The sequence below is a fragment of the Castor canadensis genome, chromosome 14 (assembly GCF_047511655.1).
Source record: "Castor canadensis chromosome 14, mCasCan1.hap1v2, whole genome shotgun sequence".
Taxonomy (NCBI): domain Eukaryota; kingdom Metazoa; phylum Chordata; class Mammalia; order Rodentia; family Castoridae; genus Castor; species Castor canadensis.
In genome coordinates this window covers 34,038,399-34,050,645 of record NC_133399.1, presented here as the reverse complement: position 1 = coordinate 34,050,645, position 12,247 = coordinate 34,038,399, and the positions used below count along the sequence as shown (strand labels likewise).

General features: G+C 37.0%; 1 pseudogene; it reads right to left on the bottom strand.

The window, feature by feature from the left end:
- Positions 1–734: 734 nt before the first annotated feature.
- LOC109679246 (olfactory receptor 1M1-like) lies at positions 735–1,796 on the bottom strand (annotated as a pseudogene).
- Positions 1,797–12,247: the final 10,451 nt, after the last annotated feature.

The window sequence follows — 12,247 nt, the reverse complement described above, 5'->3', positions numbered from 1 at the left end:
GGGTGGTGTAAACAAGCTACTGCACTATCTCTTTTATCAAAGTTTAGCAAAGTTCAGGTTATGTACCACAGTACATAATACTTGATGGTGATAATAAATCACTGTGCAACTGATACATGCATTTACTATACTTTTCATTGCTATTTTAGGGTACACTATATTTACTTACATTTTAAAAAGCTTGGTATGCAACAGTATGTTGTGCCATGCTGACAGTACCCTCATTCATCTCATCTTTCTCTTTCTTTTATCCCCCTCTCTTTCTCTCTCTGTATTTTTGTTTTCCTCTCTCTTTTATGCAGTAATTCAGATGGAAACAAGGGTCTCATGCATACTTGGCAATTGCTGTACTACTGGGCTATACTACCAATCTTTATCATGTCTGTTGATCATATCCATATCCAGTGATTGACCTACTTCATCTGTGCTTAAATAAACACACTCTTTGATATTCACACAATGACAAAATCATCTCATGATGCACTTCTCAGAATCTATCTCTGTCATTAAGCAAAGTGTGACTACTTGCTAAGTTCTAAATGGGTTTTAGACTAGTTTGGATGTGCTAGTCACACATACTCAGAAAGCTCTCAGTATTTGGAGCAATAGCTACAAGGCCAAAAGAAGTTACTTTTGAACTTGTGCAATTCTAAATTCAAAGTTGCTACACTTTTAATACATACAATTCCAAATTTTAGGTTCTATTCACTGGATTTCCCCTAGGGTCTTTGTGGTCAGATAGATGAGGTAAACTTTCTATTGATGACCTCCTTCAGGGCCCCCTTCAGGTCTGTGTTCCTCAGGCTGTAGGTAAATGGGTTCAGCATGGGGGTCACTACTGTGTACATTACTGCAGATACTTTCTCGTTCACAGCTGTGCGGACAGAGAAAGGGCATAGATAGACACCAATGGTGGTTCCATAGAAAAAGGCTACCACAGAGAGGTGGGAACTTCAGGTAGAAAATGCCTTCTTCCTGCCACCTGCAGAAGGAACCTTCATGGTGGCTACAATGATGTGAGCATAGGAGGCCAGAATGCAGACAAAAGGTGTTGTTATCACCATCCCTGCCACAATGAGCATAAAGATCTTGTTCACTGATGTGTCTGTGCATGACAGCCAGAGGAGAGGGGTGAGGTCACAGAAGTAATGGGACAGCTCATTGTCACAGCAGAAAACCAGACATGCCATCAAGAGGAGGTGGGTGAGGGAGATGAAGCAGGAAAACACCCATGGTCCACCAGCCAGCAGTCCACAAAGCATGGGCTCATGATGGTGGTGTAGTGTAAGTGGTGAGAAATAACAATGAACCTGTCATAGGCCATTATGGCTATTAAGACACTGTCCATGATTCCAAAGAAATGGAAAAAGTACATCTGGGCCAGACAGCAAGGATAAGAGATGGACTTGCTCTTGGTTTGGATATTCACCAGCATTTTGGGTACAGCGTTGCTGGCAAGTCAGAAATCAACCAAGGAGAGGTTGACCAGGAAAAAGTACATAGGAGTGTGGAGGTGGAGTCTGAGGTAATTGCCAGGATGATTAACAAGTTCCCCACGACTGTAATCATATACATGCAGAGAAACAGGGAAAGAGGAGCGTATCATGTTCTGGCTTTTCTGAAAGTCCCAGGAGGATGAATTCAGATGCACTGCTTTGGTTCTTTGTTTCCACGTGTATGATTCCTCTGGTAATGTTAAAATGGGAAGTGTCATGGATGCTATGGAGATAATTTGGAAGGTTACATGAGCGCATATCCCAGTTCTCATCTGGGCTAATTGCAACACCTTGAGCCATAGACAAAGCTTGAATTATAACTCATCTTTCAAAGCTTTCAAGTTTCAGAACCCTCCCGTGAATATTCCCATTTCATGTAAAGATCGACAGAGTGTATCATGCTTGGATCCTTGCAGAAAAACTACTGAAGGATGTACTTCAGTATAAACAAATTGATTCCATAAAGAAGTGACATCCCAGGCTAACTCATTGGCCAAGAAATTGGTCTATAGGGAGAAATATTATGATAAAATACTGAGTTATATATACTTGGTTATATTAATGAGATTGCAGGTGTAAAGGAGATGGATTAAGGAGTAGGAATGAAGCTTATTGAGATGGAACTTTCTTAGAATGTAAGATGCCAATAGGTTCTACTCACAGCACCACAGAGAAAGAAAAGGGGGATAAAAACACTGGAAAAGCAACAAATATATGAGAAAATGTTAAATATCATCAGGCATGAGGGAAATACAAATCAAAACTATAATGAGGTTCCATATCACCCCAGTTAGAACAGAACCATTTTTACCAAAATAAAATAAAGAGCAAGATCAACAAAATCCAATGTTGGTTAGGATGTGGAGAAAAGAACCTGTAAACACTAATGGTGGGAAAGTAATTTAATACAACTACTATAGAGAACAGGATGTTATTCCTCAAAAAAACTAAAAATATTGAGCACTGAAATCTGTTGAAGTCATTTCAAGAGTGGGCTGGAGAAGAGGGAAAATAATAGGGAGGATGAACCAAAGCAGGTGACATTGTATGCATACACAGAGATGAATTTGAAATTGCATATGTATTGAATGCACTACAACAATGAATTTGTTGTGAAACTATTGTGTAGTATAAAATATTAAGGTATTCAGGCATTCAAGATGAAAAAATAAACTAAAAATAGATCTATGTTATAATCCAGCTGTACCATTCCATAGTATATACCCAAAGGAAAGGAAGTTAGCAGAAAATAGAGACACCTGCATGTCCTTTTTTATTGTGGCATTCTTCACAATAGTGTAGATATGACATTAGTCTAGGTTCCCATCAACAGATGAATGAGAAGAAAATATGGTATACATATATATATATATATTTGTATTTTCCTCATACCTGATGATATTTAGAATTTTCTGATATATATATATTTATACACATAAAATGAGGTATTATTTAGCCATAATAAATATGAAATCTGTCATTTGTGACAAAATACATGAAACTTCAGGGCATCATGTTAACCAAAGTAAGCAAGACACAAAAAGTCAAGTATCAGATGTTCTTTCTCATATGTGGAAACTCTAAGAAGGTGACTTAAAGTAGAAAAGTGATTACTAGAGAATGGAAAGGTTACTGGGGGAGAGGTGGGATGATGAAAGGTTGGATAGACATGAACAATGCATATTGTATACCTGTATGAAAATAGCACCCCATATCCCATTAACATGTTCAGGTAATATATGTTAATAAAATAAAATACCAGTCAACAATTATATATAATATAAGAAGCAGAATTTAAATAGAAGTATAAGAGTCTGCTGTTACAGAAAATATAGATAGTGAGTATGTTGACTTTCTATATAAAGTATACCTGATCAAATTTAGGTATAATTATTAAACTAATGGACAGAGAATGTATAACTTTTAGACTGTAGTATGGGTATTACAGAAATTAAGATATTTTGATTGAATCTCTTATATTAGTTAGACTTCATGAAGCTGTGGCCAAAATATCCAAGAGAATAATTTAAAGGATGATAGATTTATTTTGGCTCATGGCTCAGAGAATTCATCCATCATGGTGAAAATGTGTGGTTGAGCAGAGCTGTCAACTCATGGTAGACAAGTAGCAGAGAAAACAAGTATACAAAGTGTCCAGGGCAAGAAATAGCCCCCACAAGACATGCCCAGTGACCCCCTTCCTTCAACTAAGCTATATCTCTTATTTTTCATTATATCCCAATAATGCTATCATATTATGAATCCACCAAGGGGTTAATCCATCCATTAGGTTAGAACCCTCATGATCTATTCATCTCTTTAAATGCCGTCACACACACCCACAAAGGTATGCTTTACTAATATCCTAGGCATTTCTCAATACAATAAAGTTGATAATTAAGATTAACCATCACACCACCCTAAGTCAGGAAAGGGGGTACACTCAGCCCTTCATTACTGCAGATTACACCTGTACAGATTCAACTCTTTGCAAATGGAAGCCATTAAAAAATTGTATTTTGAATTACAATGAAGCCCTTTTATGCAATTAAGTAATTCTAATAACAGTTTATAAAATTGCCTCTGTCCTAGAACAAGTGCTAGATACAGTTTTTCAATATATGAAAGCTGAAAAGAGTGAATCTGAATGTTAAATATAATTAATAGAGTTGGGGTAGATGAATGAAGGGGAGACTGGATTTTTATTAGTGGGAACTGCATGCATGTGTTGAAATTTCCCATTGAATTCCATCAATATATATGTGTATATATATACTTTTATAGATAATGCATGCTAACGAAAAATAAAATATTCAAATAATTGCATCACAAATAAATATGTACATTTGTCTGGTCATTATTCCCCGAACAATATACATACAACAACTACTTCCATAGCATTCACATTGAATTAGTTATTTTAAGTCATGTAGAGATGATTGTAAGTCTACAGGGGAGGTGTGTAGGTTATATGCAAATACTACATAATTTTATATAAAAGATTGAGCATCTGAGGATTTTGGAATTCTTACAGGGTTCTGAAGTCAATACCCTGCTGGTTCTGTGGGATGCCTGTGGAAATAAGCAAAGAGAAAACCACATCTAGGGGTTTATGTTACAGAACTTCTCACAGACTTACTTAACAAAGCTGTCAGAATATACTACCATAAAATTCATTGTAGCTTTGTTTAAAGTGATTAAAAATAAAGAAAATCCAAGTGACCCTCATCAGAAGATGGCTAAATAAGAAAAAGGAAACTTACTTCTTTCTGGGATCCAGGACAGCATCCTGGTCTCCCTCCCTGCCTGTACTCTTCCTATGACAAAAATCAACACTGACCCATCCATTCTCAACTGTGCTCTTTTTAAATAGATAAATAATTATGCTGTCATTCTCTTGCATAAAACTCTCCAATATCTTTCCAAGACCTGGAGTGTGAAACTCAAATCTCTGATCATAAGGAACTGCAGGTCACTGTGTGATCTTGCTCCTGCCCCATCTTCAATCTCATCTGTGTTACTCACCTTCCTATCTACCACATTCTCATTACAGTGGTGTTCTCTCTGCAGCTTGAACACAACTTTTTCAGAGCCTTTGTACCTGCTATTTTGTTTTTTCTAGAACATTTTCCATCTATGTGCTTTATTGTCTCCTGCTTTGATAATGTCTCACCTCAAAATTCGCCATTTCAGAGAGGATTTCTCTGACATTCTTTTCATAAGTAGATCTCAAACTGCAAGTATAGTAGCAAACATTGTCATGTTAATTTGCCTGGCTTTATCCTACAGATCTTACAAACATTAAATCAATTAATCCTGAAAGTACTCAACAAAGTGCAATTACTATTCTAATTTTCTGAAGTGAAAAGAAAAGCATGCAAAGAGTAAGGTGCTCAGAGATACACAGCTAGGAATAATCTTTGTTTTTTTATTCTCTTTCTCCTTCTTTCTCTCTTTCCCTTCCCCTCCCTCTCCCTCTGTTTTTAGCCCATGCTGGTATTGAATTTGCTGTGTAGCTCAGGTCGGCCTCCAACTCATCATCCTCCTACTTTGGCCTCCCATGGTCTGCAGTTACAGATATGTATGGCCATGTCCAGCAATATTGCTGTTTTGTTATCTTCATAGTATCTATCTCTGCATAAAATGTCATGTTATCATAAATTCTCCCTCTCCCCAGTTAAAGTTCAAATACCATGAGAACAGAAAGAACCCTATCTGGCTTGCTTCCCTACATCTTTTTAATATTATAGGGTCTGGGACACTATATCACAGTGGGGACTGCTAAATTAATTAACAAAAAATATCCACTAAGATCCAAATATGAAATGTGCATATAGAATGATGAGTAGATAGCAAATGGAGCTAACAAGTGTCTCAGTATCCCAGGGAAGAATGAATCCAGATTGGGTTTCAAAATTGACAGTTCGATAGGACTCAGATTTTGGGTTTCATTTTGATTTCCAAAGGCTGGGCTTGGCATAATTGGGTGGCCAAGGAGAGACTCCGTGTAAGCTTAGTAAACTGAACACTGCATAATCTAGTTCTTGTCCATCCTTGTAATGACTGTCCTTGTTGGAGTCTGTTTTCAGCATCTACTTATTTAGTTATTGGGAATCAAACCCTTCCTAAAGTTTTGAATGCTTCCCTTGTCCATCCTAGTAATGATTGTCCTTGTTGGACTCTGTTTTCGGCATCTACCTATTTAGTTCTTGGGAATCACACCCTTCCTAAAGTTTTGAATTCTTCCCAGGTTTCTGTATTCAGCTCTCTTTTCTTTTTTTAATTGTTTTATGATTCATATATGCATACAAGGCTTGGGTCATTTCTCCCCCCTGCCCCCACCCCCTCCCTTGCCACCCACTCTGCCCCCTCCCTCTTCCCCCCACCCCCCTCAATACCCAGCATAAACTATTTTGCCCTTATCTCTAATTTTGTTGAAGAGAGAGTACAAGCAATAATAGGAAGGAAGAAGTGTTCCTGGTTGAGATAAGGATAACTATACAGGGAGTTGACTCACATTAATTTCTTGTACGTGTGTGTTGCCTTCTAGGTTAATTGTTTTTGATCTAACCTTTTCTCTACTCCCTGGTCGCCTTTTCCTATTGGCCTCAGTTGCTTTTAAGGTATCTGCTTTAGTTTCTCTACGTTAAGGGCAACAAATGCTAGCTAATTTTTTAGGTGTCTTACCTATCCTCACCCCTCCCTTGTGCAGCTCTCTTTTCTTTATTCAACTTTTGACGCATGGTTTTTGGAAGAATCTGATAAAAGCCTTAGGAATCCCTCAGCCCCAGCAAGGTAATGAGAGAGATACATTGACATGATTTTGCATGCCATTTCAGTGTTCATAGTGAAATGCTTTAAGATCCATGATAAAATTTTCTTTTAAAGGCTTTTCCCCTGGATCCATTTTCAAAGCTTATTCTCAAACTTACAACTACAAGCTCAACCCTACACCTGTATTTCCAATTGTTGAGGAGTCAACATCCTCACCTGGATACCCTTTAGAAGGTCATACAAAGAGAAAACAAACAATTGGATTCAGATGGATCATGGTTCAAGTCCTGGCTTTACAATTAACCTCTCTAATCATTCTTTTTCTTATTTTAATAGTTGGGAGAAATAATACCCACTTCTGGGATTTCTTTCTTTTTTTGGAAGTACTGGAGTTTGAATTCAGGGCTTTGTACTTGTTGGCAGGCACTATATCACGTGAGCCACACCAAAGCTCTTTTGGCTTTTAGTTACTTTTTGAATAGGATCTTGTAGTAGAAGGATTACAATCCTCCTACTTACACCTCCTGAGTAGCTGAGTTATAGGCATGGAACATCACACTCAGCCCTCCCACCTTTGGGACTTTTTAGAGGATGAAATGAAGTAGCACATGGAAAGAGAAAAATGCACTTCCCACCATTACAGTACAATCTCAGCTGACATTAGACAGCATCCCATCAAGTTTTAAAGGAATGGCTATGAAAGACACATACTTGGCCATCAGTGGATGGGTTGGTACACAATAAAATATTATTTAGCCTTAAAAGAGAATGAAATTCTGTCCTTTGTGGCAACATATTATATAGGTTGTAATAAGTAAGCACAGAAAGAAAAATCTTGCATGTTCTCAGTCATGTATGGAAGAGAATTCAATTACTGCATGGAAGTAAAAAAGTAAAAGACTGGTTTCTGGAAGTTAAGGAAGTACATAGACAAGAATACAAATTGGTGATTTGGTAGAAGAAAAATGCAGTAGGGTAAGAGGTCTATATTCTGGTGTTTTATTTCACAGTAGGGTGGCTATAATTAACAAAAATTAACTGAATATTTAAAAATAACTAGAAAGAGAATTTCACATGTTCCCAACAAAATAACAAATGTTTGAGATGATGACTATACCAATTACCCTGATCTGATATGTACACATTGCATATGTGTATTTTAGTATTACATTGTATTCCATAAACATGCACAATTATTATTTGTCAACTAAAACTATTAATTTAAAAAAGAAAGATACACTGGGTTTGAATCAGGGAGTTACAACATATCAGGTGACTGTTCCTGAGCAAGTTGCCTGATTGCTAAAATTTTACTTTCTTTGTTTGTCAAAGGGATGATAATAACACTGAAATTTACAGGGTTCTTTTGAAGAGTAAACTTTTGTAAATGTTCTGACATAAATTTATATAGGATATTTATTCTCTTCTCTTCCTTTTGTATTTCTTCCTGGCATGAGAAGCACAACATGTAAAAAATCAAGTCTGTTTTTTCCTGGAGCCTCTTTTTCCATTAATGGAATCCCCATCTTTCCAGAAACCCACCACTGAAACTTTTGCTTTTCCTCTCTTGTTACTTGCACTATCAAAGTCAACCCACCAATACGTTGTTACATCCTCCACAACTTGGAACCTTCTGTTTTTGTAGACAATTTACATCTACTTCCTTTCCCAACCACTTGAAGTCAGAGCTCTTACCAGTTCTCAACTCACAAGTCTTAAGGAGTCCTTAGATACTGACTTTCTTCCTTCCAGTCACCAGAGTGAAGTTCCTACATTGATCTTGAAGTATTAAGCTCAACATACCACATCACTTATTTCTTTCATTTATTCATTTACTCACACCATAAACAGTTATTCATGATTGCTCTATACAATGAGGGCTCAGTGGTCAGAATGATGGTATGAAAATATACAGATATTTTCCTCATGACAGTAAAATTGGAGACTATTTGTCTTCGTTCACTTTTGGGTCTATCATCTTGTCTGGGACATAAAGGCATAAACATAATTTTTCAAAGCATGCATGAAAAAATAATGCCTCCTATAGGACAATCACTAAGTTTTTTTTTTGCAAATTTTCCATCACAACAGCTTAGTGGGGTTTGTACTATTTCACATAAGCAGAAATGGATGCACAATGAGATTAATAAAATAAAATGGTTTTGTAGGTAGTAGGTGGCAAAATTAACTAAAGTAGTGTGAAAGTAGAGTGGTCATTCCTCATCATTAAATTTTATAAATTATAGGGAATTGGTAAATTCATAATTTAGTGAGCTAGGTTAATTCTAAAAAAACATATCTTACATTATGGGGAAATGCCTTAATAAAGAATCATGCTGAGGATTACAAGATAGGTCATGAAACATGCCTGAGCCATGCACTGATTTTTGGAAACGTTAGTACCTTGTAAGAGCCTTGAGTTGCTCACTATTGTCCACTAAACAAAGTTCAAATGTTTACTATTATATTAAAAATATCTCAGATTCTTCACAAATCTGTACTCATTTAATATGGCCCTCCTTCTTCTTTTATGCTAGCTATTTGGGATAATATGCTGAACCCCATCAAAGCCCTTTTTTCTTGCTTCTATTCCTTTTCAATTCTATAATATTTAATAAAATCCTAATAAGTACTGATTACTGTACTGAACCCTTTACATACTGACAAATTATCCTAAAAACAAATTGTGAAACAGGAACTATGATCCCAATTTTATAGCTGAAATGATTGAGAATTTAAGAAGAGACAGAATGTGAACAAGCTTCTGAAGAGTTTTAATGGTGGAGTTTTAACAAAATGCGTTTTTTTTAGTCTAAAGCCCACAGCCTTCCCACTGAGCTATGTTACTTCCTCACAGTCTCTCTTCTGGAATTACATGTTTCCTTTTTCTCCACAAAATTCTCCCTGTACAGAACTCCAAGGAAAAAGGAGTTTGTTAGTCTGTATTCTGGCACTGTATTAGAAGTTACACCACACTGTGCATTGAAAACATTTAACTAACTGTATCACAATTCAACTAAAATGGTTGGATCATTTTATACACCAAGAGGAGCTAGTGAATGTTTTCTGATTAAATTAGTAACAGTCAATAAACTGGTATCAGGCATTTTCCTTCCTTGACACCCAAGCTTTCACCCACTCACTCTGTCACTCATTATTCTTCCACAGCTCTTGGGAAAAGCCTTAGGAACTGGAAGATTCATATGATCCCTCAGTATCCTCAGTGAGTCAAGACAAGAGCATTCTGACCCCATCAGGTCCCTTAGATTCTGTATAAGGTATTTCTGACTTTAGGAGATTGATGGAGGATGGAGGAATTACAAATATCTGAGGGCTTTAAAAGATCCAGCAAGGGGGAAGAACAAACTTCTCCTTACGGGACTATGGGATGGAAAAATTCTATTTGTATCAGTAATAAAGTGGACTTGGAAAAGATGGTCTAATTACAAAAAGGAGCAGTTCCACAAATCATGGTTTTTAGAAAAGGTTAGGTAGCATCATAGCTGGACTAGGTCAATCTGAATGGATAAAAGTGGCTATTGCATTCTGGCCTGGGAAATGGGTGTTGATTTGGTCAAACAGAATCTTCTATCTCTGAAATCATGAATCCTTCCCCTAACTAATTCTGCTAACACTCCTCTAGCTTCTTTCTCTCTCTCCCCCTTCCCACCCTCCCCTCTTCTCTCTCTCTCCCCCTCCACACCCTATCACTTACTGGGCTATTTTTCTTCTTCTGTACACCATCACTGAGGCAGTCATTAAAACTGGCTGAATTTCCTCCTTGGCAACACAGAGGATAACTGCTTCCAGAAATGTGCTCTTTAGGCCATAAGGATGCCTCATAGGTGCAAACATAGGTAGCCTTCTGGCCCAAAGAAGAAGAGAAGCTTATCTGGGGGATGAATTGTAGGAACTGAGGGAATATTTACAATTTATGGGCCAATAAAAAGTAAATTCCCAAGGTTTGTTGTTAGACAAACTGTCCAATTTCATGTTGATTACCTGAATAGGTCAGTTTCCTGTGGGGGCTGGAAGGTGGCAGTAAGAAGTCTGCATGGACCATTTTAGATCTTCAGTAGGCAACTTGGGAATAAGTTCTAGTTTCCCAAATTTCTCTGCAGCATCTCCTCTGGGAACCAGCTTTCCTTAACCCCTATGATCTCTATTCGAAGTCCAGGATTGTCTTATTGGGAGATTCCATTTTATTTGTAGCCAGTGTTCCTCATCATTTGAAGAACCAATAACAATAGCCAAGTTATGGAATAGACTAGGTGTCCAACAACAGATGAATTGATAAATATTTATGGGGTACATAGACAATGGAATATTACTCAGAAAAAAAAAGGAATGAAATTGTCACTTGCATGAAAATAATGGCACTGGAGATCATCATGTTAAGCAAAATAAACCAGACTCAGAAAGACAGAGTTTGCACATTGTTATCTCATATGTGGATTGTAGAACTAAAATCAAACAAAAAGAAAAGAATGTACAAGGGGGACTATTGGGAAGGGACCAGCTGGAGGGACAAGGGGAATGAGAAAGTGATGGAGTAAAAATGATGGAATAACATTGTAAACATGGATGAAAATGCTGTAATGAAATATATTATTTTGTAAAATAAGACTGGGTGCTAATGGTTCATGCCACTAATCCTAGCTACTCAGAAGGCAGAGATCAGGAGGATTGTGGCTCCAAGCCAGACTGGGCAAATAATTTGTGAGACCCTATCTTGAAAAAACCCTTCACAAAAACAGGGCTGGTGGAATGGCTCAAGGTGAAGGCCATGAGTTCAAGCCCCAGTACCGGAAATAAATAAATAAATAAATAAATAAATAAATAAATAAATAAAAATAAATAAATTTGACCATTTTAAAATAAAAAACCAACCTCTTGCATTTTTGGCTAACAACAAGTATTTAAAAAAAAAAACAAGCAACAACCAAACATCTCCCCATATTCATCCAGTTACCTATTACTGGAAACAAGGCTGCTTTCACTCCTCACTCAACCTCTATAAGGCCAAAGCTTCATGTCTTCCTTCCAGCTCTACTGAAGCAGGAAGTAGATTCCACCCTAATGGTCATCACACATGGAGGGCTGGGTGTTTGAGTCTGTAACTAGGTTCTCACTAAGTATTGCTACCACAGAGCATTTCTGAAAGTCTCTACTTTTGCATTTTTAGGAATTCAATTTTGTGATGTCACCCCACGATTATTAGGTCATATGTCCACTCAGTAAATACCCATAGAACTACTTGACACATTAAGGATCAGTTTTTAAATGCCTTTAGTTATAGAAGTACCAAAATATAGGCAAAAGTAAAGTGCGTAATACACTTTAGTGGCCATATGAAATGGCCACTATTCTATCACTTTTGAACAACAAAATTAACAGTTTTTTCCTCATATTCAGCTTAACATAATTAAATCCCTTAAACTCATCACCTAGTTTTAATGCTTATTGGATCAAGGCAG